The 27,887-nt window shown below is 41.7% G+C and overlaps 2 long non-coding RNA genes across 2 annotated transcripts in view; both read right to left on the reverse strand.

Moving 5' to 3' along the window:
* The window catches only part of LOC126490720 (uncharacterized), a 133,470-nt gene that overhangs the window by 96,372 nt on the left and 9,211 nt on the right, over window positions 1–27,887 (reverse strand). The gene's annotated exons all lie outside the window — the stretch shown is intronic.
* On the reverse strand, window positions 10,129–27,880 carry LOC126490726 (uncharacterized). Its single transcript, XR_007589229.1, has 3 exons — window positions 27,661–27,880; window positions 19,051–19,124; window positions 10,129–10,462 (listed from the first exon to the last, which is right to left on the reverse strand). It is a non-coding gene; the product is annotated as an uncharacterized lncRNA (long non-coding RNA).

The raw sequence follows: 27,887 nt of genomic DNA on the forward strand, positions 1-27,887 counted from the left end.
AACAGTGTTTGCTTGCACAGTCCCTCGGTGATTGGTGTGAACTTCCAGTGCCATTTCTATGGTGTGCCCCCCTGATTTGAGACCAGCACTGACACACAGGGTGCTGAAAGTGGCCAGCCTGAGCAAAGAACATCTCAAGTCTGCTAACTTTTCTACCTGATCCTAGGCAGACTTCCCCAGAGTGACTGTAATACAAGGCAAAGCTTCAATTGACCCTTTTCAGCTACTTCAACATGGGATGCAACACGCTACTATTGGTGGCAATGACAGCCACAGCAGCTGAGGACTGGCCAGGCTGCCTTCAAAGCTCAATATAAGGTTAGAAGCAGGTCACATGCCAGGATTTTTACCAAATTAATGCTTCCAGGGGGTTATACTTATGGGATTTTTTTTTCTACCTAAATAATCTCACCTTCTTTCATTGCTGCTTTTCCTCCCCTCCTCTCTCCATATAAAATAATTCAGAGGGGTAGACATCTAGAATAATATATAAAGAATCAAGTTATCAAGCAAGCCAAGATTTACCACCAGGCCTCATGCCCTCCACCTAAGTCACTGAGGAAAAAGAAGACTCTCAAATAGCCAGTAATTTCATTTTGACAGGTTTCAAATAATCTTTGACATTCTGCTTCTTGGTGCACAATTTTCATCAAAAAAAAATTAAAGAGACGCTTCCATTTGGGAATCATTTCCTTCATCTATTTTTCATTTAAATTGCACATTGGTATATTGAAGGAAAGGCTTCCTAAATCAGTTATCAAATGAATGTAGGAATGTAAATCTAAATCTAATTGCCAAGCTTATTGTTTCCATGCAGACAGAAGAGGCTCTTTCCTTTGGCTTTTAAAAAAAATGCAGTGTGTGTGTGTGTGTGTGTGTGTGTGTGTGTAGGTCAGAGGACAAGGAGTCAGTTTTCTCTTTATACCATGCACGTCCCAGGTATTGAACTCAGGTAATGGAGTATGGTGGCAAGTGCCTTTACCTGATGATCCAGCCCACTCCTCTTTTTAAAAGATTTAAAGAAAAAGAAAGAAACTAGCTACTTTCTTGCACGGTATTTCTATATCAAAGAATGATATTGTCATCCCCGTGTCTATTCAATGAGAGAGAACTCCCTTACACCCATGTCAGCATACACATAGTAACTCAGACAGGTGAGGCTGGTTGTTTCTGGTGGTTACGTCTATAATGATTCCATGGGCATCTGTATGTTCCCATACATTTTGTGTGTAGTCTCTGGAATAGGGAGTTCAGGAGAATACAGTAAACAATGACACTCACTTGACAGATGTGATGTTGAGTTGATAAAAGGCCCCGAATTCCAAAATCTGAGGTATTTGGACTTTATCCATAAAATGATATTGATTGAGTATGAAATGAAAAGAAATGAGAGAAAAGCTATTTCAGGAAGATTTATGTATTGTGGCTGCTTAGCAACAAGGGAGGGAGAGCGAGAGAGGGAGCAGGAGTTGGATAGGAGAAGGAATAGAGGCTGGGCAGGGAGATACCGGGCCAGTCATCCACAGTCCAGGAAAATGGGCCTGACCCCAGTGCTCATGTGTTGACATCTCGCCCTAGGTGTCTCAGAATCCACCATATTGGAAAATACAATTTCTGAAGATATAATTAAAGAGACTAGATCCTAATTCAATATGACCAGTGACTATATGAAAAAAGGAAGGAAGGAAGGAAGGAAGGAAGGAAGGAGGGAGGGAGGGAGGGAGGGAGGGAGGGAGGGAGGGAGGGAGGGAGGGAGGGGAAAAATATTTAGACAGACAAGACGGTTCAGTAAACAAAGGAACTCGCCACCAAGTTTAACCATCTTTTTTCAGTGCCCAGGTTTGTAGAAGAAAACTGACTTTCACATGCTGTCTTCTGACACTATACAAATTGTCCAAACACACAGATACACACTAAATAAATTAAGTAATTTAATTTAACTTTTGAAGTGGGAAATTTGGCTGCAGACACACACACGAGAAAATTACATGAAGGTAAAGGCAGAGATGGAGATACCCAAAGATGGCCAAGACACCTCCAGATGGCAGTGCATGAAAAGGGACATCATTTCTCTCAGCTTTAAAAAAATCCTAAAAGCACCCTAGTCTTAGACTTTTACCTTCCAAACCACGAGACACAAGTCCCTGCTGTTCAAGCTATCTGGTTACCTAGTTTGCGTCCCTTGTCAGGACTTTTCGTCAGACTCTCGCTGCGTAGAATGAATTCAGGCCTGAAAAGAGCAGATGAAGTTCTCCCTCTCAAGGAGCTTCAGCTGTAGTCAAGAAAATTAGGTAGAAAAAGAAACAAATTAAGGGTGAGAGATGCAGGGGGTGGAAGTGTTTCTGTGATGAGATGAGGTCTGGTCCCCCAGACCTGGAGGTCACAGGTTGAGTGACTAACAGAGAACCTTACCACAAAGCTGTAATGTGTTGATCTGCTCAGAGTGCAGAGCCCAGAGCTCTACAGGAGCTCAGATGAAATGGGGGGCGCTGATCAAGGTTAAGGGAGATTTGTGAGGATGTAGGATTTTATTATAAACATTACAGTAGTTAAATGAGCATCATCTAATGTGACCGTCACAGGAAGCCATCTTCGAAAGGGGGTGTTTAGATGTAGGAAGAGGCCATTGAAGCTTACAAAGTTGTTCAAGCAGAATGATACTGTCTTCTGTCTTTGCCTAAATTGGGAGCAAATATAGTCATCTTGTGAAGGGCAGGCTTGGGCAGAATTGCTGGCAGTTTCTGACAGAGCTACCGTGTGCACAAGGGATAAGTGTTTTTCCCTAAGTCTTGGGTGTTGAAAGGAGATGGTTCAGTCTATCAGTACTTTCTGTGTAAGTATGGAGGACCTGGTCTCCAGCACCCACATAAATTCTGGACATTATAGGATGGCCTGTTAATCTCAGAATTGGGAAGTGGGGACAGGGGATCCCAGGGGCAGTGGACAATCATTTTAGCCAAACTGAAGGTCTCTGTGTACATACAGAGAAGATATATACAAAAGGAAAATAGTTGAAATGGATTGAGGAAGACATTCATATTGACTGTAGCCTCCACATGCATTATACGCACATGCATATATGGTTCATACATGGGTGCACACACATAGGCCACATTCAGAGGATAAAAGGAAGAGGGAGAAAGGCCCAAACACACACACACACACACACACACACACACAGCAGGGCCTCACCATGTAAAGTCTTCAAATCCTCACACACATTCGTTTTTGAAGTCTAGTCATACTGCACCCCTCCGGACTCTGCCTGCGAGAACACCAGTAACACATGCAGGACCCTGACTAGGACCTTCAGATCTGGGAACAAAACAAACCCCTTTCATTGTAAAGTACTCAGCTTCAGATGTTTCGTTACGGCCATGAAAACAAGACCAGTAGGACGGCTATAAAAAGAAGTCTCGGTCGGGCAGTGGTGGCACATGCCTTTAATCCCAGCACTCAGGAGGCAAAGTCAGGAGGATCTCTGTGAGTTCAAGACCAGTCTGGTCTACAGAGTGAATTCCAGGACAGGCTCCAAAAGCTACACAGAGAAACCCTGTCTTGAAAAACCAGATAGAAAGAAAGAAAGAAAGAAAGAAAGAAAGAAAGAAAGAAAGAAAGAAAGAAAGAAAGAAAGAAAAAAAGAAAATAAGAAGCCTTGTAAGCAGAGACTGTTCATTCATTTCCTGGCCACCTCAACCTGAATAATGACACAAAACTATATTAATTACAACACTGTTTGGCCTATTAGTTCAGGCTTCATATTAACTAACTTTTATATCTTAAATTAATCCATTTCTATTAATCTATGTATCACCACAAGACTGTGGCCTACTGGCAAGGTTCTGGTGTCTTGTCTCCTTTGGCAGTTACGTGATATCTACTTGCCTCCACCTACTCTCTCTATATATATCTATGTTTGGATTTTCCGCCTGGCTTTACTCTGCTAAGCCATTGGCCAAAGCAACTTTATTCATTAACCTTAAAAGCATCACATATACGGAAGGACATCCCACATCAAAGCCTCTGTATCTGAATAGGTTTCAGCACTCCAGAATTAGCTGAGCACACAGTATGACCAGGCCTGCAACGACTGGGAGTCTTTTCAAAGGGTGCATTCCCAAGCAAAGTGCATTTTAACAGAGAACCTCTCCATCCTTCAAAACGTCCCCTGCCTCTCCCCCTGGTGCTTTCCCTGGTGAGGGCCATTGGTGGAATCGTTTTCAAAGTGCTTGCCTTTCATCACAGGCCAAAATAAATCATAAAGCATGGTCCCAGCTTTTGTAAGGATTGGTTCAATTGCAAGAAAGTGTATGTTTGATCTGCAGAGGCTCTCCAGGGGAAAATGTTCTGAGCAAAAGGGCAGCATTTCATTCTCTAGAAACAAACGCTTTGTCGTCCTTCAGCCACGAAGGCTGCATCTACACAAGGGGAGGCGCTTAGAAGAGGGAGACCAAGCGTGACTGAGATCACGGGGGCATGGTTCCTGTCTGATTATTCAGATTAATTATCTGACTTCAGCAGGTGCCCGGTGATAGTTCCACTCGGCCTGCATCTGTCCTCATTTTCCTAGAAAATGGCTAGCATTACTTTCTTCAAACTCTGTTATGATAGATTTTCCAAGTGTTATGCATACGTCAACGATTCATATATTTTCATAATTCCAGCTATTAAATGGGGGCTGCTATAAAAAGCAGCCGCCGTCTACAGACCAACCCCTGCTCTCCCCGTGTGGGCAGATATTTCTCTCTGATTAGATTTAGAGCTTTCTTTGTATCCATAATCAATGCAGTCTCAATCAAATAGCTCTAATCAACTTCACTTCTTAATTTGATGAATTAGACTAATAAACTCCAATTTTCACCAAGGAAACGTATGCTTAAATCCAACGCCTTTTCTTTCAATGAGCTACCTCTACAATTTCTAAAATTACCTGTTGTATTTTTTGGTAGGAATTTTGACTAAGCTAAATTTTCTGTTGGAATGGGTTCAAGATAATAAAGGTTGGACACAGTCAGATTTTTACAGATGCTTATTGACACGCCCTGGTGTCTTTAGTCTTGATAGGGTTTGTTATGAGTGGGATCTATCTTCTGAAGTTGTTTGAGTGTTGCGAATAGCCTGAGGCTTGGTCCTGTCATCTCTGTTCCACACAAGCACATGGATTTTAGGTAACTTCAGTCTCCTGCCCTCACTTCCCAGACTTCTTGGTGCTGCCTACACTCTTGGGTTCGCAATAACTAACACAAGTTGGTGAAATCCAAATTAAGTCTAACTTAATTCTATGATTACTTTTATATCACCTCCTATGTACATAGTTTATGGAGGTTTTAAGTTTGTTTTGCTCTGATGATACTAGATTGGAAGTTGTCTTGAATAGTCGCTGACCTGAAGAAAAGCAAGTATCAGGGTCAATGATTACCTCACCTTCACTGAGGTGAGTACTTGTGACAGTCCCTACATGAGTGCTCCTAAAACCCTGGTTTCCTAAGAAATAGGGTGGTGGGTACAACTTTGGTTCTCTTAGCTCCACTGTTGTTGCCTTGACACAAGGTGCCTCCTAACCCCACAGATCACATGCTTCCTAGGAAAGAGGAGCATTGTTTCTCCAGATGTTGTGACTTTTACGCAACTCCTGAAGAGGGAATAGCAACCATGCTTAGAAGCCTGGAGCCTTTGGCCTATCTCCATCATCGGGGAAGTGGAAAGGAAGGAAGAGGGGTTGGTGACAGTGACTAGTCAAGCCTATGTGATGAGGCCTCTAGACAATGCCTGTCATGTGGTGCCAGCAGGTTTTGAAACTGGTGAAGACATGGAGATACTTTGAGGCTGGTTCATCTCAAGAGGTCTGGGGCTCCACATCTGCCATGTGTGTCTCTCCCATAGATGACCCTGTGCTGTGTGTCCTTTATATAACACACTAGCAGTATGGAAAGTCCAGTAGAATCTGCAGGTAAACTGAGTACGCAGTACTCACGGTTGGCATGGAAGTGGGATAGTCTTTAGGATATGTGCTTATCCTATGGCATTCGATCTGACACTGGACCATCTGTGTCAGAATGGGGCAGAACAGGGTTGAGCTGAAAGACATCAGCTGGTATTGAAGAATTGCTCCGAGTGTGCTGGGTAGGGGAGGGAACCTATACAATGGCTGAATAAAAGCTCCATGTTTTTCTCAAAATGAATGGAAGTTTTCTTTGTACATAGTCCAAAGGAATCAGAACAAACCCACAAGAAAAGCCACATTGCTTGGTGACACCAATCTTCCAACCCTTATCATCTTCAGTAAGGTAAGGAAAGTAACTTAGTGGTAAATGCCAGGGATACAGTTCTAGCCCTGGGCAGGACTGAGCACATTATCTAGCTCAGTTCTCTTACCAAGGCTCAGAAAGGAACATGACTGGTCTTAGCTGGCTACTTTATTGCTGTCAAATCAAGAATTATAACTTCGTTCAGTGAGTCTTAATTTCACCCACCCACCTTCCTTTCTTTCTGGATAATTAGATATAAAGAGACAGGCTATGTTCGCTACTTCTGTTCCAGGAGAGGAAATGGAAATAGAAAAGACAATTTGGTAAATGTCACCATTATAGTATTAAAACTCAGCTCAAGCGAGGTAAGAGATGCTGAATTTCCCCCTGTGATGGGAGTACACTGCTTTGTTCTTTCCCATCTCAGAGAGCCAGGTGGGCACAGATCTGCGGGGGAGGCAGCATTAGCAACCACATCAGGGTGACTGAGCTGGTAGTGCTCAGTGGGGTCAGATCAGCTTTATTATCACTGTGTGAACTTATGCGAGTTATTTAAATCTTTTGTGTTTTAGTCCTTCATCCATAAAATGGGAATTCTTTGGCATTAGCATTGTGAATATTGTATAACTGACATTTGTAAGTGACTTGATTTGCCTTGTACATGGGTTTCTAAAGATATTTGTAGACAAATACAATACAGTGATGTCGTTTCCCATCTAAAACACAAGCCAGGATACAGAGACTTGACGACCAGGCATTTCTTTTCTGTTTTTCATAAGAACGTTATGAGAAGTGAGAAACTTCTGTTGCAAATTTGCTGTAAAATTATTCTGCACGATTCATTCTATTCTTAAGTGTGTAAACTTTAGCTGAGGGGAAATCAGACCATTAGATAGAATACACTATATATATATATTCACTTTTTATTATTCATCATCTCAGAGCTGGGCTTCTGGCTCAGTCAGTAGAGTGCTCACCTATCATGCATGTGTGCTGGCTGGAATCCCCAGCACTAGGAAACTAGGGGAGGTGGCCTACACCTGTAATCACAGCTCTCAGAAGGCGAAGACACGGAAGTCACAGCTCAAGGTCATTCATGGTTACACAGCTACTTCAAGGCCAGCCTGGGACAAAGTATCATTTCAAACACATTTCATTTGCGTGCCCAACAGTGGGTTTTATGGAACTCCCATCCCACTGGAATCAAAGTATTGCAAATGCAGCAAGTGAACGCTGTTGAGAGACACTGAGAGACACAACATTCAGTAGATGCAACTCCTGTTGGACTCTCAAGATCATATCTGAGCATGTCACTTCTGCTCATGAAGGTGAGAAGAAAATCACTCTTACATATAAACATTTGAAAGTATCAGATAAATATAGCCCTTATATGGCTTTATATGATTGATAAATTTTTGGAGGACTCTTCTGCAGGCTCTCTTTGGCAAAGATGTCAAAAGAGCAGCCTGCATGGCTGTCAGTGACTGAGTATCTCTGTTAGGGTTTTTATATCTTAGTGTCTACCTGTCTTTGTGGGACAGTCCAAAATGTCATCATCCCATGTAGTTTTTTTTCAGATTTTAAAGGAGATAAGCAGTAATTTTAATCTATTGAAAAGAGAATTCATGTGATGTGCTGACAGACTGTCTAGACAGATATGGTCACTCTTTGGGGTGAGTGCATGACTTCTTTTTTTCTTAATGTGGATAAAACACACTTTGATATGAGGATGTTAGTTTCCTGGGAGCTCAGTTATGTGGTTCCAAAATCACAATGGTATGCTCGCTAGCCTCCTTAAGAAGAATTGTTCCCAGTGAAACTTACTGCTTGGCTTGAGTGAACTCTGAAGTTCACTCAAGAAGTTATCAGATCTCCACTGAAGACCACAGTCTACAGACATGGGGCAGTTCTGTCTGAGAAGTATGAGAAATGCCTTCCCATTGGCCACTAAAGTTTCTGCCACGGTGTCTAACCATAACTGCAGCCTTCGTACACTGATTGTTGATGTTACTGTTCATTTCTGTACTTTCTAGTTGATGCATTCAGATTTTAGTAATTTCATAGCATGTATGGGTAGGTGCTGAGGTATTCATGTGGATGTGTTCATGTTGTGCACATGCAGGTGTGTGCTTTCCTGTGTTCATTTAGTGTCTTCGGCTATCACTCTTCACCTTGGCTATTGAGATAGCATCTCTCACTGAACCTGGACTTTGGCGATCAGCAAGTCTGGTTGACCAACAATCTCTAGGAATCATCTCTGGGGTTCAAGGTGAGAGCTGCTAAACCTGGATATGTATATTTAATGTGGGTGCTAGGGCTCCTCATGCAGGTATGGCAAACATTTTACCCACTGAACAATCTCCCTAGTTCTTTGTGATACATTTTATAAAGCCAAAGGGCTAAAAGAACAAAAGCCACAGTTAGGATGTGGTTGTCTAACTCAAGATGCAACCACCACAGAAGACCTGTTCTGATGGCCAGTGTGAAATCTAAGCCCTGTTTGAGGTCTGTGTCAGTGTCCATTGACTTTAAGTTCCTTCTCTTTTTTGTTTTGTTTTGTTTCATTTTTTTGAGACAGGGTTTCTCTGAAGCTTTGGAGCCTGTCCTGGAACTAGCTCTTATAGACCAGGCTGGCCTTGAACTCACAGAGATCCACTTGCCTCTGTCTTCTGAATGTTGGGATTAAAGACATGTGCCATCACCGCTCGGCCCTTGATTGCCTACTTGACTTCCCTCAAAACTGCACTGTGACTGCAAGCATAAGGAAAAATAAACCTCCTCTTCCCCAAGTTGCTTCAGGTCATGGCGTTTATCACAGCCACAGAAAAGAAACTAAAATACTGAGTAAACACTCTATCAATTTAGTTGCATCCCCACCTACAACCTATTAGCCCTAAGAAACCCTTTTCACTTCCCATCGCTGGGACGACATCACTAGCACAATCATAGTGCAATAGCTAGATCCCCATTGCTTAAATTATGAGGGTCTTAAAGACTTAAACATATAGACATTCTCTTCTAGGAATATTTCTCCTGTTTATGCAGAGTAGCTTGTCTTTGCAAATTTTCAGTATTATTTTATTTTAAGACATTAAATTTTATCATCACTGTAACAAGAAGAAATAAAATGTGGAATTGGGAGCAGAATTTCAGGGCTGCAATAGAATTCCCAAGGGTTCCCCATGTCCTTTGAAAGATTAAATACAATAATGAAAGATAACTGTGTAAAATGCCAGCTCCTCTCTCCTCCATCTCCTTTTTGTGTACTCAGTCAAGAGGTCTTGCTGCCAATCATATTCTAAGAAGGAAATAGTACTGGGGATTTTGATTCCACCTATGCTTTTATTAGGCCCCCCTTCCCAGTTTCTCTTATTCCATCATGAGTTTGATGCTAATTCTGTGGACTTAGACCTACTGAAATAGACACATTCTCTCTAATATCATAGTATAGATGGATTGTTGGTGGTTTAGAAAATACTGGACAGATAGAATTATGACTTTCAATGAATTATAGAGAATAGTAAGTTGGGGGAAAGAATATTCATTTACCAGTTAAATCTGAGGGTGTATATATATGTGCGAGATTTTAGAGTTGTTTTAAGACGTATCAAAAATCTTACTTGGTATGAATATTAGAGTTTGCTCAAAGCCTAATGACCTGAGCTTGATCCCAAGAAACCACTGACCAATGTAGTAGGAGAGAACGAGCTTCTGCAGTGACATGATGTGCGCACACACACACACACACACACACACACACACAATAAATAAATACAAATGTTTTCAATAATAATAATATATTTCTGATGAGTTTCATTTTGATGTTCCAACATAATCACAAGGAATTTTCACATACACACACACAGAGAGAGAGAGAGAGAGAGAGAGAGAGAGAGAGAGAGAGAGAGAGAGAGAGAGAGAACATAGAAAAAGATACTAGAATTCAACATATCTTTTCAAGTGGTAACAGTGACTTTTGTCAGAGATATTTAAACATAGGTCCACACTTCAAATGCAGATAACACGCAGATTATAGGCAAACTGTTCTTCCTGGGTTAGGGGTTCCTCATTCTGGGCTTCTCAACGTGACTTCTGAGGAAGTTTGCTCTTCAGCACAGCCAAGAGAAACAGATCACAATTACTGAACATCTTCTGGGGGTCCACATATATCGCCAGGTACTTAATGTTCCTGTCATTTCATCCTGACTGCATTGCTGTAGAGTAGAGCATCCTTATTTCTACTTCAAAACCATGGCAGGAACCCTTGAGTGCTGGCCTCTAATCCCACAGCCAGAGGCAATAGAGCCAACTCAATCCTCACCTTGCCGGATACCAGCTCTTATACAGGACCACTAACTTTGATGAGCAGGTAGCCTGAATCTCATTTCTATACCCCCTCCCTGGCTTCCTCTTTGGAAGCACAATCTTACAGCACTGCTTCCTTGAGGAGTCTCGCATAATGAATGCAATGCTGTTTTAATGTCTGCCTTTCAACCCTGTATCTTCAAGTAATGTTTTCTTTGATGAAAACTTAATCCAATTTCACAATTATTCAGACCCTATGTGCTACTAAAATATAATCCAAGAAAGTTTAAACAACCCTCTCGTACCCAATTCAAAGCTATATGCTCTACAAACTGCCAGAGAATCAGAGAGCATAACCCAGATGCCTCTCCAGAAGCTCCTGATGCATGCTGGAAATGCAAAATTTTTAGTTATTCTGGTTTAGTACCTAAATAAGGCAAGGCAAAGGGAACATAACCCTGCCTATTCCAGCCCCGGGGGACAATCCCAGGTCCTCTCCTGCCTCAACCTTGGCCCATCCCAGCTCAGGCTGCTCTCATCCAGAGGTTGAGGAAAATCTGCCCTATCTGCTCTATGGGAGCTTCCAGTCAAAGTGCACACAGTCTTCTTTGAACAGGGTCTGGCTCTTCCTACTGCACTCTCTTTATAAAAGACCCAAGAGGAGTGGCAACTTCCCCTTCAAGTTAGACATTCCTGAACTCGATCCAGACAACCCTGGGGGTCAGCTTGCAGCTCCATTCTCCTATGTGTAAATTCTACCTACCATTGGGTCATCCATCCTCTGTCCCCATCAAAGACTTCAGCAGACTAAGATGGGGACACACTGCCCATGCCTTCCGCACAAGTCACAGAAATCCAGTCCCTAAATAATCAGTGGTCTGGGATTCTCTTGTGGGCCTATTACCTTCCAAACATCTATAAAGCAACTACAGAAGATATACATCATTTCAATGAATCATCTCAACTTAGTTATTCCCTCCTACACTACTATTAATAGGCACTTACGTTATTCCTATTTAGTACAAATAACACATACTTCTATTTTTAGTTGTTTCTGTTTTGTTTGGTTGTTTGTTTGTTTTTTAGAGACACAGGCTCACTGTGTAGCCCTGACTTGCCTGGAACTCCCTTGTAGACCATGCTAGCTTGAACTCACAGAGATTTGCCTGCCTCCGCCTCCTGAGTGCTGGAATTAAAGGTGTGAACCACCATGCTCAGCCAGAATACACACCTCGTATACACAAAGACCTATGTACACATACACACACACACACACCAGACTTCTCCCTCACACTATCCCCCTCTAGTGTTCTGTCAGGAGACCATGTTTGAGGGCTGCTTTTGTTTTTCTTCTTTGGTCTAATGCTGTTCCACAAATGGATGTCATTTTAGAGGCCAGCAATTCTGCTTTGAATACACCTGTAGCAAAGCTCGGGCTTTTACAGCATTACCACATCTCCACTGAGCATACAAAGCCTCCCTGGTGTTCCAAGGTTTCGGCCTGCAATGTGAAATGCTGGGTCACATCCTGACCTTGAGCTATTTCCCCAGCTGGGATGTTTTTTCCACCACCCCTCAAAGCACTCAGCTATTTCTGAACTCTGGCTTCTTTGCAATCGCTTACCAGACAATAATTATACAGGACCTCTGTTTGTCCTAGAAATGGGAAGAGTCTCAGCTCTTCTGGAGGTGGAGAAGCACAAATGGCCCAGGCAGAAAAACACAGGAGGATCCCCATGATCCCTAAATATCCCACCTACAGTCCTGTGCTCTGCCATGGCAGAGCCTCAAATCTGAGGTCCTTGACATCTCCTGATTCAGCTTGATGCTAGTGATGGCAAAGTGGGGGCGGGGGACTAGTAGATGGTAGAGAGGGGGGTTCTATGTCTCAGGGTCTCCTTGTAGAAAGCAAAAGCCCACAAACAGAACTCCTAGGAACTCTGGGAGCAAAGAACACTATTAAAAGGAGCCAAATAAACAGCTTCTCCTGGATATGTCTTATAGATCAAGTTTGGTTTGATGATGTAAGACTTTACAATTAAAAAGATTAGGAGTCTAGTCTCTGGTAAGGGGCTTTCAGGTCCTGATTACATCTGTCACTAGTCACTGGCTCTAAGAAAGCAATCTCTAGGCTTAATCCTTCGTTTTTAAAATTAGGAAAACAGTTCCCCAACTGACTCCAGAAAGAATGGTTGTAGACACACTCAAAGACAGAATACCTCAGTGAGAGATTCTGCCCCAAAATGGAAAGCAATCAAAAGAAGAAATCCTAAGGTCAACCTGGGGACTTTGCATACATCTGCACATACATAAACATACACATGCACACATGCACACATGCACACACACATACACACATACCCCACACAAATGCACACACACATTGCATGCATGCACACAAATACACAAATATGGATACGTATAAATACACAAAAATATACATACACAAATGTAAATAAAATAGAAGTCTTCTCTTTACAAATTAGTATAGAATGGATTCTGCCATTCAATTCAATAGCAATGTCTACAACTTTTTTTTAATTCAATACATAGTTCTATCATTTTCTTGGCTGCCTTTCACAATCCAGATTTTATTATGTGCTTGTAGTTTCAAATTCATTTTTCAAGACCATCTAAAAATATATCTATTTTGCCCCACGTTTATGCTTTTATCTTTGTTTTAACTCAACACTCTGTTATTTTCCTTCCGTCTTTTAATTGGCTTCCTACTTTCTTAACAGTTAATTAATTCATTGCAAAATAGCAGGTATACTCTTTGATCATAGAACGATTTCCTACAAATATGACCCCCTGACTAGAAATCTACCCTGGCTTTGAAACCTTCTGCCATAGTCTTTGTAGTTCGCCTGACGGTTGGTACCTTTTCCCTGGTATCTAATCAGTATCCCCAAGCTTCGTCTCTCTCGCCAGTGCTGATTTGATCCCTATGAGTGTCCTGTATGTGGGCTCCAGTTAATACTAAAAGCAGGTGGTTTGCTTGTCTCTCTGCTTGATTGGTTGCCTAGCATAGAGAAAGAAAGGAAAGAGAAGAAGAAAGGAAGGGGTTTAATTACACAATTTGCTTTGACTGTGGTTCTCTCAGAAAATAATGTCATCCACTCCCAAGACTATCTTTTTTTTTCTCTGATTTCATAGCACAAGGAGATTCCAAGAAAAGGACACCAAGGAAAGCCTACTGCTCTAACACTGAGTGGACATAACTCCAGCCAATGTGATGATATGCATCACTTATTCCTGTGAGCAAATCCACCAACAGCTAACGGCAGCTCCTGCCTGGGGATGCTAAAGAGAATAAAATCATACACAACTCGGTGAAGCCAACATCTTTTCATTCAAATGGAAACTGCTGAGCTTGTGCCCATCAAACCAACAACGTCATGACACTGAACTAACTCTGAGCACCAGACTAAATGCAAAGAGCTTCAAAGAATTACGTTCTCTTGTGTAACTAGGACACACACACACACACACACACACACACACACACACACACACAAATAATCTCCGAGTGCATTTGAGGTTTTATTCTTGTTGTGCTTATAGACACTCCATCGGTGTGGGTTTTCTCAGTCCCCACAAAGAACTAAAGCAATGTGTCTCCCCTTCCAGGCCTTTGCCTTTAAAGCTCTGATTTATGGTCTGAGGGCCTGAAGACAGTGTTTTACATAGCCCAGTGCTTGTGGGCAGCCCGAGTCCCTGAAGGTGAGTGTATCATCTGAAAGGGTTTTAATGCAGCGAAGAAGGAAGGAGCACTACCTCCCGGTAATCACATGATCAGCACACCTAAATGGACAGCCTGGGTCTGCATATTTAAACCTGCAGCCAGAGACTGCATCTCTGTTTGCACAATGCTGTCCCGTGGCAGAATTACACAGCTCGCCATGGCTGCGGCCAGATAATTATTATTGATTCGCTCTCAAGCTGTCAATCTGGGGACAGCTCTGAGGCAGCTGGTGATGGACAGGGGGAGGATTGGACAGCCACCATCCAAGGAGGAAACTTCATCTCGAAAATGAACTTAGATGAGATGGTGCCGGTGGATAAGGGTAATTGATGATTGTTTCAGAGTGAAGGAAAGGAAGCAGGAAGGTTTTTAAAAAGGAAAACCTTCTTGGCATTCATCTTGCTGTCCTTAGCGGAGTGTCTAGGGGCTATCTGAAAACTCCATCAAGTTTCTGTGCAGTTTTACACAGTAAGGGTGTGATTGTTACTATACCACCATAAGTAGAAAAAAGGGGAGAAAAAAAACTTTTTCAAATAAAGAGTAATTTCAGCCTGGAGACACGGCTCTACCCATAAAATGCTTTCCATGGAAGAATGAGGACCAGGATCATATCCTCAGCACTACGGAGAGAGTCTTGAGTGTGTGGCACATGCCTGTGAGCCTGGCAGGGTGAAGGCAGACACAGCAGGAACTCAAGGGATGCCCTCGCCAGCCTAGCCTACTCAGTGGGCTCAGGTCTCAGTGAAAGTCCCTGTCTCAATAAACAAGGTGAGTGACACCTGTGGAAGAATGATCCCTGAGGCTGTACCCTTGTCTTCACATACGTAGTCACACAAATGAGCACACACACACACATACAAACACACACACACACCTCCAGAAAGATTTTTTGTTGTTGTTGTTAAATGTAGGCATTCTCTCATCTACCTTGAGGCTTGTCCATTTTTTAAATGCAGGCACATAAATTGTACTTGAAGATGCCCTTAAATGCGTATCTGTGAGACCATTTTAACTTTTCAGGGTACCTGCTGTAGTTATTTGATCCTTTGACAAACATCTGTTAAGCTCCTAATATTTGCAAGGCAATCTCCTCCTCTGAGCATGCGAGGTGAGCCATCAAGTGCCAGCTGACAACTTGATAGATGGGAGAATTGAAGAGTCGAGCAGTTAAGGGACTTGCCTAGGCTGGCCGATTTCATTAGAGGCTGAGCTAAGCCTGCATTTCTGCACACTCCCTGTGTCGTGGAGCCCTGTCCATCCTCTAAAACTTAGCTCCGTGTTTTGAATGACTATTCCGAATCAACTCTGTAAGAGACTCTGTGTAGGTCATCACATTTAAAATTTACAGCGGCAAAACGGTTCACATGAACACATTCTTGCAGACCCAGAAATGAGCCTGACGGAATTTCAGGACTCGTCTAAAGTGATTGTGATTGTGGGGGATCCCAGGCTCCCCAGTGTGGTGCTCAAACACAGACAAACATGCCTTGGTATCAGGGCTACTTTGCCAGCTCTCAGCACTGAGTTGAACCCACAATACAGCAAACCAGTGCTGCAGACGGCAAGTCTTTCTTGCCTGAGATGAGGACCGTACCTTCTAGGATGCCCTCCACCAAAGCCTCGAGACCTGCAAGCCAGGTGTGCTGACGTGTTTTCACCGTCAACTTGACACAATATAGAGTTGTCTGAAAGGAAGGAACCTCAACTGAAGAGTTTCCATCATCAGACTGACCCATAGGCATGGGGGGGAGATGGGCATTTCCTTGGCTGTTAATTGAGGCAGGAGGGTCCAGCCACTGTGGGCAGCACCACACCCAGACAAGTGTCCCCGGCTACACACGAAAGCTAACTAAACATGAACCAGTGAGTGATCCAGGAAGCGGTGTTCCCCCATAGTCCCTGCCTTGAGTTCCTTCTTGACTTCCCTCAAAGATGGACTGTGACTGCAAGTGTAACTGCAAGTGTAAGAAGAAATAAACCTTCTCCTCCCTAAGTTACTTTGGGTCATGGCATTTATCGCAGCAACAGAAAAGCTAACTGATATTACCAGTGAATAATCCCCCCATAAAAATGGAGGGTGCTACGGAATTATTTCTGGAATCTCCAGGTTATAGTTTCAGTTTCCAAGGATCTAGCTGTTTTCTCAAGTAAGCTAGCTATTTGAATAATCAGGAATTCAATATCATATAGTCACAGATCAACGATTATATTTATGAACATTGCTTTCTCCCATCCATTTTCCTATCTCATTTTTATTGGAATTAATAATTTTGTTACCAGTTACCTATGTTCATTCCAAAATTTAAAGTCAAGTTTATTTCTGTAATGTAGATGTATCCTGAGGTATTTATGTGTCTCATCATCTCTTTGTGGGCCTCAATATTACCTGTCAGTTCATTCATTAAAAAATAAATTACATAGCTAAAAATAAATGGAGGGTGCTAGAAAATTTACTTCCCCCAGTGCCCAATGGGGCAGCAGCCCCCGCCTAAGGTGAGGACAGCATGAGTTGGTCACACAGAAGGTGAACTCGGCCTTTGTAGCTCTGCTTGTACATTGCAGTTCTGGCTCTGTTTTCTGTTGCTAAGCTAAGGGAAGGCACCTAGAGAAATAGGAGTTGCACCAATATTTAATTTTTCTTGCAAATACCTGTTTCATTGTTTTAAATAAGAGCACATGGATTTGGAGTCTGTCAGAATGAGTTTTCAATGCTCTGTCCCCAACCCTACCATCCAGTCAATCTGGCCAAGGCTTAAAGCCTGCCTCGACTCATTTTTACCAGTAAACTTGGAATAATCTTTTCCTCCCAAGGCTTTTTTGGGGATCAGTCTCAAAGTGTAATTCTCCCTCATGTGAAGACTCCAAGATTTGCAGTTCCTTGTCTGTCTCAGGATCCAATGCGATCTTAGAGGACACACTGACCATTCTGCATCATGTTCCACAGAATTAACGCTGTCTCCTGAGGTGAGACTCCTTCAGTAGACCACCCTGAAAGCTCAGGTAAGCCGTTCCCCGAGGGTGGGAAGGGTGCTCTGATTCCCTTTAGGCACCATCTATGACGTAAGCTCAGAACTGCCAACCTTCCTCCTGTACCTCATTTCTGAGGAGTGCTCTGAGGAGGCCCTACCCCCTTCTCAGTGGGGAAGGGAAGGCTTTGGCATCCTGGGAAGGGCCCTCTCTGCACCTCAGTGGAAGCTACAGGTGTCCTCCCTCCCCTACAAAGGACATAAATCAAGCTTGTATCAAAGGCAGCGCTGGCCAAGAAGAAGGTCTGGGAGGGAAGGGGCCAAGCTGTGGAGAATACTTAAGTAGAATTGGCAGCAGGAAGCTTTGATGGCCCTAGCAACACACACTTGAGTGACAAGGCTGCAGTGTTGATTTTTCTTTTAATCTTCTCTCACATCTCACATGATAACATACTTCTCTGCTGGAAAATTCCATTTTTACCCATTTATGGAACTAAGACAAAGATATCACTTTGACTGAATGTTGAAATAAGTCTACTTTCCCCTACGATTACCGAAAAGGGGATANATATATACATATATATATATACATGACATCTCTTTTTGTGGTCCTGGTGTAGCCTCTTCCATGCTGTTGTTGCTAAGTGTTGTTGCTGTTTCCAGGTGCTAAACCTAACCTGGTAAACGTACCCATGTAGGTAGCATTCCCACCTTCGGGTTCCCATCTTGGTTCCTGCCCTGGCTTCCCTCAATAATGGACTGTGATAGAGACATGTAAGCCAAACAAACTCTTTCCTCCTAAAGGTACTTTTGGTTGTGGTATCTTTATCACAACAATAGAAAGCAAATTAGGACAGATAGATGATAGTTAGATGATAGCTGGATGATTATGACAGATATGTGAATTGTTTAATAGATATGCAGATAGTAGACAGATGAAGAGTAGATGGCTAGATAGATAGAGCTTATGCAGACCCCCTGACTAGCACAAACCCATCCCCCATCTCTGACGGCCCTCATGAAACTGACCATCCTGAATGTAATGAGCCTCCTTTCTACAAGAACCAAGCTAAAAAGCATGTGCATTTGTTAAGATCCCTTCTAGGTTGCTAACTGAAATATGATACAGAAGAGACAAGTGCTATTATACTAACTTGATCCTGAAACTCCTTGCTAAGAGCAAGTTTTAGAGGATTTATGTTTGCATAAAAAGCCAAAAGGACTATCAGCTATGTTTCCACAGACTCCAAGTCTCCTGTCTTTGTTTTATTTACCAGCTTCTAAATTTAGGTTCCAGGGCCTTCTGCTCTGCACTTGGGCTGCTGGTCCATGCTACATGGGTAGATAGCATGCAGTACCAGAATCATAGCTAAGAGCATATACGCACAAAAGACATTTTATATAATCGAAAATATATTTAAAACAAGGATATGACTTTTGTATGGGGCTATGTAAGATTTTATTTCCAAAAATAACTGCAAATAATATAATCATTCCTATTCATAATGTAAATCAGGGATTGCAGATGTTTTAAGTACTTATTATGCATTTGCCGTCTGGAATGATGGCTCAGTAATTAAGAGCACTTCCAAAGGAACCAAGTTCAGTTCTCAGCACCCATGTAGGACAGCACAACTACCTGTAACTTCAGCTCCAGGATATCCAGCACCCTCTCCTGTCCTCCAAATGTGCTACATGCACACATAGTGCATATACATTCACAGAGACATACACACACACAAAAGTAATACAATGAAATTTCCAATTTTTTTTAATTTTTACTCACTTAGCTTTGCACAAGAGTCCTAATTGTTGATTGGAGGTTGCTTGTTTGTTTCCCGGTCATCCAGCAGTTCAGACCTGAAATAATCACACAGAAACTATATTATTTAAGTCACTGCTTGGCCCATTAGCTCTAGCTTCTTATTGACTAACTCTTACATCTTAATTTAACCCATTTCCATTAATCTGTGCATCACCATGAGGTCGTGACCTACCTGCAAAGTTTTAGCAAATCTGTCTCCTGCAGAGGGTACGTGGCTTCTCCCATACTCTGCCCTTCTTTCTCCCAGCATTCAGTTTAGTTTTCCCTGCATAGCTCTGTTCCCCTATAGCTCTGCTGTAGGCCCAAAGCAGTTCTTTTATTAACCAATTATATTCACAGCATACAGAGGGAAATCCCACATCACCTGATTTGTATATATTTTGTTTACTTTTTTTGTTTTTTGTTTTGTTTTTTGAAACAGGGTTTTTCTGTGAAACAGTCCTGGCTGTCCTGGAACTTACTCTATAGACCAGGCTAGCCACAAACTCACAGAGATCCACCTGCTTCTTCCTCCTGAGTTCAGGAATTAAAGGTATGCACTCCCACCACCTAGCAGATTCTGAAATTTTTATGTATACATATAGGTAAACTCATTTTGAAGAAGTGAAAAAGGAGAAGATTGGAGATGAGAGTTAAGATGCCGCAGTTCAAAGGACTTGGGTCAGCCTTCAGATGCTCAACACTTCTCAGATGACATCCGCTCCTGAAGGAAAGTTCCCAGACAGATAATAAATGGTTTGTTCACATGACTTTCTTGTCAAAAGTCTGCTTATTAGAGACTGGAGCCATGTAGAATGTAACAAGGAAGAAATAGGATACACTAAGAGATAAGAGCAGAGGAAATGCGCTGTATATCCTGGCATGACATCCAGGTCTTTCTCTACAGATGTGAAACACTGGTTAAGGGAGGTAATCCTAAAGAATGGGGATGGCAGTTTTAGTCTTTCATCAGACTATAGACAGACTATAGACAGCCTTAATGAGCCGGCCTGTCTCATTATGTAGAATGCTGCAGTTATATATGAAACCCTAGTTAATAATATTTTTATTAACATCATGGGATGGGATTCCCCTCTGTATGCTGTGAATATGTTTTATTACCATTGTTTTGTTTTGTTTTGTTTAAAAAAAAAAAAAAAAAGCTACTTTGGCCTATGGCAGAGAAGAATAGAGCCAAGCAGGAAAACTAAATTGAATGCAGGGAGAAAAAGCATGGAGTCAAGCAGACACCATGTAGCTGCCAAAGGAGAAAGATACCAGACCCTTACACCACTACCTTGTGATGATACACAGATTGATAGAAATGGTTTAATTTAAGATATAAGAGCTAGTTAGGAATCCGCCTGAGCCACTGCCAAAACAATGTTGCAATTAATATAGTTTCTGTGTGATTATTCGGGTCAGGGAGGCCAGAAAACAAAAGCAAGGTCTCCATTTCCAGCATCGTCACCATTTGTTACACAAAATGTAACTATAAAGGCCGGATTGTCAGATTTTCTTTGTCAGTATCTTGTCTCATGGCTCTGACAAAACAACTTAAGGGAGGAAAGATTTGTTTTGGCTCCAATTCAAGGTGCAGCTCATAGTGGAGAAGACAGCAGCAGGTCACACTGCATCTGCCCTCAGGAAGCAGACGGACAAATGCTAGCACTCAACTCTTTCTCTTCTTCATTCATGAAATGCTGCCAGCCACACTTAAAGTGTTCCTGACTCAATTCATGTAACTATCAGCAATCTTCCTTCAGTCATGCCCAGGGATTTGTCTTCCACGTGATCCTAGATTCAGTCAAGTTCACAACCTTACACACTACCCACTACAATGTGTATATATGGAAGAACAGAAGCTAAAAATGAGTCAAGTGGAGGAACATTCTAGAAACATGGACATAGACAGCAGAACAAGTGGCAATAACACGTGGAAAATAACAGGAGAGGCAAAAAGGCAGTGAGAGAAAGATGTGAAAACCCATACACTTTATCCAGAGTCTCATTTAAGAGACTACAAGGATAAAATTCCCAGAGTTTCTCAAAATGATTTTATTAATGATAAAATAGAATTATTACTTAAAATAATAAACAATCTCTAGATTGAAATTGCATTCAAATTCTCTTGAAAAGTGTTCTATGGAGTAAGCACTAGGTGTTTTCCTTTCTTTAAAGAAGTGGTGAGTTTTTCCCCCCTTTCCTCACAAAGCGAAGAATTCAACCGGCCTATTTCCCCTGTCACTTTGGCTATTGCATATCAGAGAACCTAATTTTAGTCTGTTTGTAATAGACATCAAGGCCTTAGGGAGCCCTTACACTCTAGATACTTTTCTTGGATTGTGACCTTCTAGATTTATACCATTTTATCCTGAATTTCACGTTGATATTTTATGTATGGTTGTGTAAAAACCTTTTGTATATAAAGTAAATGTGGATTTTATCATTTGATAATGATCCATATGACAGAAGTTCTAGTAAAAGTAAATTAAAATGCAAAATGAGCTGTTTTTAAAGTCTGATGCATGTGCAGCCTGACCTTGGGAGGTTTCACTCCAAATGATGTATTAAGTTAAACCCAGGAACTAAAATGCTAAGCTACTTTAAGAAAATCCCTTCTATGGGACAAGTTATTCCATAGCTGTCAGGGAATGAAGCATTACTGAATGTTATTCTCTCACTAAATAAAGCCATATGTTTGACCCAGAATGATGAGCTTTCTTCTTTCTCCAGTGAGGAAATGGAAGCTTCAAGTACCAGTTAAGGATAGAAAGCCCAGGTCTCAGAGCCCATGCTTCAGAGCTCAGAGGCAGAAGGCTCAGAAAATATGCTAGTTGACTAATAGAACACAGGCTGCAGATGCTGAATGCCAATGCCATTATGTCTCGGTTTTTCTCCACGGAAGAGACCACCTTGCCACCTGTAATCTAGGACTCCACTCCAAGCCAAGCTTACTCCAGCACCATGATTCTGTGTCCCACAGCCCTTATCACATTATGACAGGCATTGGTCATCTATTTTGCTGTCTCTTGATGTTCTGGTTCCTCAAAGACCTATAGAATATGGCATTTAAAATGTTTTAAGAGCTTAGATTTTTCTTGACAGTGAGACATGACTGCTTCTCCCAGAATCAGTCTGCTTCAAGAGAATGATGGGCTTCAAAGAAGGTCCGTATGAAGTTTGCTAGCCGTTTGAGCAAGAAGCTACTCTTTCCTGGAGTGCTTGATGGTATGCTGTATGAACTAAACCTGCAGGACCCAAAGAAAAGTCACTTTCTGAAAGATGGGATGGTCTTTCAGGGTTCCTGCTTCACAAAGGGAACTGCCAGACATTCTGCAGGACACAGAAAAAAGCAACTGATAAACTTTGCCATTACAAGGAAGAACAGATCTTCAAATTTCCTGCTTCGTGGAAAAGTCTTCCAGATACTATGGGCCTGTAGACTGAAGATGGATGCCCTAATGTTACAAAAGAACTTTGGATAACTGTTCAGGCAGCAAGATATTTCTGTCAATTCTAAAACTTTGGAAGTTGTTTACAATGCACTTCCTGTTTACTTAGTTAATATTATATCCTTCTTGGGTCTTTGAAGAGTCGAAAACAGATAGTTATAGTTTTCCTTAGTTATGATAAAGGATAAATTAGATATATAAAACTTTAGACTCACAAAGATAAGGTAGATGATAGAGTATTTTTCTTGATTTGCCAAATGTAAATGAACTAAATATTGTAACTATAATTCTTGCTTGATAACTGTTTTGTTATATATAATTTTACTATGTTAAAGTTAGAAACCTTTTTTTTTATTTAGATAGAAAAGGGGAGATGAGGTGGGATATCCTTCTGTATGTAAGTTACTTTTATTGAATAATGAATAAACCTGTTTCAGCCAATAGCTTAGGAGGGAAATCTGAACAGAGATATAGAGAGAGAGTAGGTAGAGTCAGAGAGATGCCATGTAGTTACCAAAGGATGCAGACACCATGTATCAGCTCAGGAAGCAAGAGATAACAAACCATGAGCCTTGTGGTAAAATGTAAACTAGTAGAAATATAAGATGTAAGAGCTAACTAGAAAGATGCCTAAGCTATCGGTCAAACAGTGTTGTAATTAATACAGTTTCTGTGAGATTATTCAGGTCTGGGCAGCCTAGAATGAAAGAACAGTCTCTGTCAACAATGCACCCCAATTCCACTCACCTCCCTATCCCTCCATATCTGCCCCCTTACCACTGCAGCATCTCTCCCTGCAAAAGGAAAACCCCCAAAATTAATTAAAAACAAAACAAAGCAATCAAACAAAACACATCCCTCCTTCATTCTTCCCATCTTTCCAACACCTCTTCATTCATCCTAGTGGCACTGGAGTTGCAGTGTGCCACACAGTAGACCCCTCTGTAAAATCAGCCCTACCCCCAAATGTTCTTTGCAATGAGTTATTGGTCTGGTTCAAGGCCTCTGGCCTCTGACACATCAGTATTACTGGACCCTTACCAAAACTCCTATCAAACTCCCTGCTGTTACCCCAAGGCATAGAGATGCTGTGGCTATTTTTCCACAGGACCAATCCCTTCGCCCATTTCAGCAGGTCATAGATGGGATAGAAGTTATGGTGAGCTAACCCAAGGCCCAGAATGTAGATCTGGGTGGTAGCTGAGCTGGTTAGTCTGGACCGCTAGGACTACCCCACCTTAGGCAAGGTATGGAGCCAACTCTCCAATGCCAGTGGTGAGGGGTGGGGCCATCTCTCTGAGTGCCCAGCCAGCCTTCCTACGAGGGAGGTGGGACCAACTCTCTCGTTGCAGTGTCCAGCAAGGGGCATGGCCAGCTTATCCAAGAGCCATTAAAGCCTCAACATGGCCCTCAGATTTCAACATGCATGGTTTCTATGGAAACACAGCTACGGACATCAACACAGACCATTTCTTTAACATTGTCACCATGCTTGAGTAGCTTGAAAAGCAAGAAGGAAGGCTCAGAGTAATTTTAGGAAATTTCCTTTAAATCCTGAGTTCCTTCTGAGTAATCCTATGTTGTTTAACATCTATGCCAAGCTTTAGGCTTGCAAAGCAGTTTCTTCTCGCAAAACATAAAGGTGACAATAGGCCTCAAGGACTCAGTGCTCTCATTCCCATAGGTGAGAAGGCAAGCTGCCTGCTTAAAGACACATCAGTAATCTACACACACACACACACACACACACACACACACATATTTTGTGATGCCTGTTCCATTAAATCCACCACAAGTCAAAATAACTATTGCTAACCATGCATCAGCTGTCTCAGCCTTAACTTTTCCACATCTAAGAACCAAATATCACGTTCTGCCTCCTACCCAGCCCTGGTGCAGTCACCTGCCTGTGCTCTGCACTCTTGCTGATAAACCCAAGTTGGCAGCAGTCATTTATTTTACTTGTGTTTATTGAGTGCCTACTGTGTGCAAGGCATAATAATACATGACTATTAAGTGGTAAGAAGTTTTCATTAAATAACAATAGATTAGATATTGCTATTCTTATTTTTAAATCACAAAAGATATAATGGTCCATAGAGCGTTCAGAGCAAAGTAAATCATGGGGCAGCTGGCTCCAATGCCTTTTTTAAATAGGTAGGGTATAAATAATAAATAGAATAAAAGCTACACTGTGAAAATTTTATCAGAGGCAATAAGTACAAAGGAGTTAAAAGACTGGGCATAGATCCAGACCACCCAGTCTGTGTGACCTTAGGTGAATCTTCTCATTGTCATGGGCTTCCACGGAATGGCAGTCCCTTTGGGAGCAAGCCACAGCCAGCCTAGAGAGCAATATGCCATGGTATAAGCTGGAATTGATTTGGGAAGTCATTATGATAGGTAAATATTAAAACAATTGCTAACAGTGGAACAGTGTCTTACCAATAACAGATATCCAGGCTACATTGAAAATCAATGGGGAGTAAGGCACCAGAATCAGTCCCTTAGTTGTAACAAATATACTATGGCAATATAAGATGTCCACAGGGCAGGAGGGGAGCAAGATGCAGGGAACATGGGGACTCCCTATAAAATCTTTGGAACATTTCTGGATTGTAAAACCATTCTAAATGGTTTACTTAAGAAGAAAATAAATGGTAATCAGAACCTGCCTTCGTGAGGACCTTCTACCTTAAATGGGAGTGGTCCATTCTTCCTCAGCCATAAAAAATAGTTCGTAATAGGTTTAGGGCTATCTTTCTGCTGTGAAGCAATTTTCATTTTGAAAGGTAATTTCAAACTCTTTTAAACATCAGCAAGTGTGTTTATAACATTAATCAGCAAGCTGAAGTGGGCTACTTAGGTCTTTTATATGAATATCAAAAGAGAACAAATACTGTGAAAACTGAGCTGACCAATGCCTTCCTCTACCCACCTAGGCTCTCGAACACCCTTGGGCCAATGAAAGTCAAGTAGTTCCTGCCCAGGGATGCATCTCTCAATCCCTGAGGATGTTCACGTGCCTATCTTCAAAGGCTGGCCTCTGGAGACAAAGGGACTGAGAATAGCTTTGGTCTAACTTCACGTGGTTTTGCTACTATTTAGAAGCAGAGCAAACACACACACACACACACACACACACACACGCACTCACACACAGGATTCAGCAAGGAAAAGTCAATAGTGTTAATAAAAACATGGTGAGTGTTAAAGGCTGCGTGGATGAAAGGAAACTGTCCTACCAGCTTTCTTCGTTAGCATTAGGGAATCTGCATGCACCTATACAGCACTGAAGTTTGTGAATACAGACTTTGAGGCACGGACTTCTGAAACACGCCGCCTTTGGTCCACGCACTGCCTTTTGATATAGTCTATTAGCAGGAAACTCAAGCAGCCTTTATTAGGCTCCCAACAGCCTTAGCTCTCCGCTCACAAATAATTGATGCTCCCTTCTCACAAGCATAGTTTGCAACCGATAAGCACGTGGTAATTGGCATCTTCCCAGACGAGGAGGCGGAAGGAGGGGGGAGAGGGCCTTGCTTTGCCAGCAGGAAGCTGACAACAGAGGGCTAACTGGATAACCCGTGCTCCTACTAAGAGGAGGGCACTTCCTGACACATCGCCTACTTTGCATTTCCCATCATAAATACTAAGTTTAAAGACATGACAGTTTAGGGTGTTCCTGGGGTTTATCAAAGACAAGATGTCGATCTTATAATTTATTCTCAGATGCTTGCAAAATTTGATGTGATCTCTAGCAGCGCTTAAGCACTGGCAGCTCGGACGCTTTCCACACTCGTTGCAGAATAATTAATGACGCTGTCATACTAGATACACAAACACAAATTATTACTAAATTAGAATAGAATTCCTATAGTGTTATACACAATGCACTGTGGCCACAAATACAGTGTGAATAAGGAAGCTGACTTATGATTAATCTTTTAAAACTCTAACCTTTATTATTTGATGAACCACATTCAAAAGCTCTAACTTTGTCAAATTGGAAAGAAAATTAATGGCATCTTCAGGACAAAAGCTTGTCTGTATACCTTTGATGGTAGTACCGGGCATGAAATCTTTTTCAAATTTTCTGCTTCAAAATAAATCCAGGATCTCTTGGGAGGGTAAGAATAGTAAGAGCTACGCAAGAGCAGGTTCAGAAGCTGGGACACTGCAGAGCTAGTTGACTCCACACCAAAGCATAAGTCTAATCTATGTCAGCCTTGCCCTAGCAAAGCACAGCGGCTAGCCTGTGGACAGAGCAGAGAAGGACCACCAAGGCATCCCTTAACCTCCAAAAGGGGTTCCCGCTCAGATGCTGCCTTTAAAAGCTGTGGTGGCTGGGCCACAGGGACTTCAGCACAAAGGAAGGCAGGGCCACCAAATGTCCTGGGGCCACTGCACTCTCTGCCTTGCATTTGCAGTTTTAAAGAAGCCAAACCAGCTTGAAAAGATAAGAGAAATAAAAAAGTCACCATAGGAAGCACACAGCTACACACACAGATGCACACATACAGACATAATTAAAAACAAAAAAATTAAATGTTTATAAAATGTTTGTTGCATGTGGTATAGTAAACCTCATTGTTGTTACTAACAAACTCGAGAGAGTTCGGGCACATTTTTCTTTCTTGTCTATTATTTCATTTCATTCTCCTCCCCATGAATTAGAACACTCCACTCAAATTGCCTTTCCATCACTTTTAGATACAGACAGCTTGACCTTTAATTCAGAAAGCTATTATTTAAATGTAATTTAAATGTGGTCTATGGCCCATACTTAAATCGAAAACAAAGTACATTAAAATATGTTTAGGATTAAGTAATAAATTCTAAAATAGGTTTTCCACAAAACATAAAAATCCTGAAGTATGTGTTATATAGAGTTCAATTATTTTTAAAACAACCTAAGATAATAAAATATGCTTATTATTCTATTTTCACGTAGGTACAAGGTAAGATTCAAAATTATGATCTACTAAAAAGCATTATATTAAAAATAAAAACACATAGTCTAGTGGACTGTAATTACATAATGCGATTATATTGGGTATAACCTGTCCTTCAAGATGCAGTAGAAGTCTTGAAAACATACTGAGTTAATCTCTAGAAAAATCTCATATTATTTTACCTTCAATCTCCCACTTAAATTCCTAGAAAGCACAAAAATATGTCCACTTCCATTCCAGTCCTCATTGTGCAAGGTTACCACATGTCTTGTTCCTGTGCAGAAACGAGAGCAGCTTAGATCTTAGTATTCTCATCATGATAGTTAAGAGTAGGGAGATACCCTGAGAGATTTTTGAGATTGCTAGATAGCCACGGGGATACCCAGAGAAAGCTGGGTCATTCTACTGC

The sequence above is a fragment of the Alexandromys fortis genome, unplaced genomic scaffold, assembly GCF_014885135.2.
Source record: "Alexandromys fortis isolate MF-2015 unplaced genomic scaffold, M_Fortis_MF-2015_v1.1 scaffold_22, whole genome shotgun sequence".
Taxonomy (NCBI): domain Eukaryota; kingdom Metazoa; phylum Chordata; class Mammalia; order Rodentia; family Cricetidae; genus Alexandromys; species Alexandromys fortis.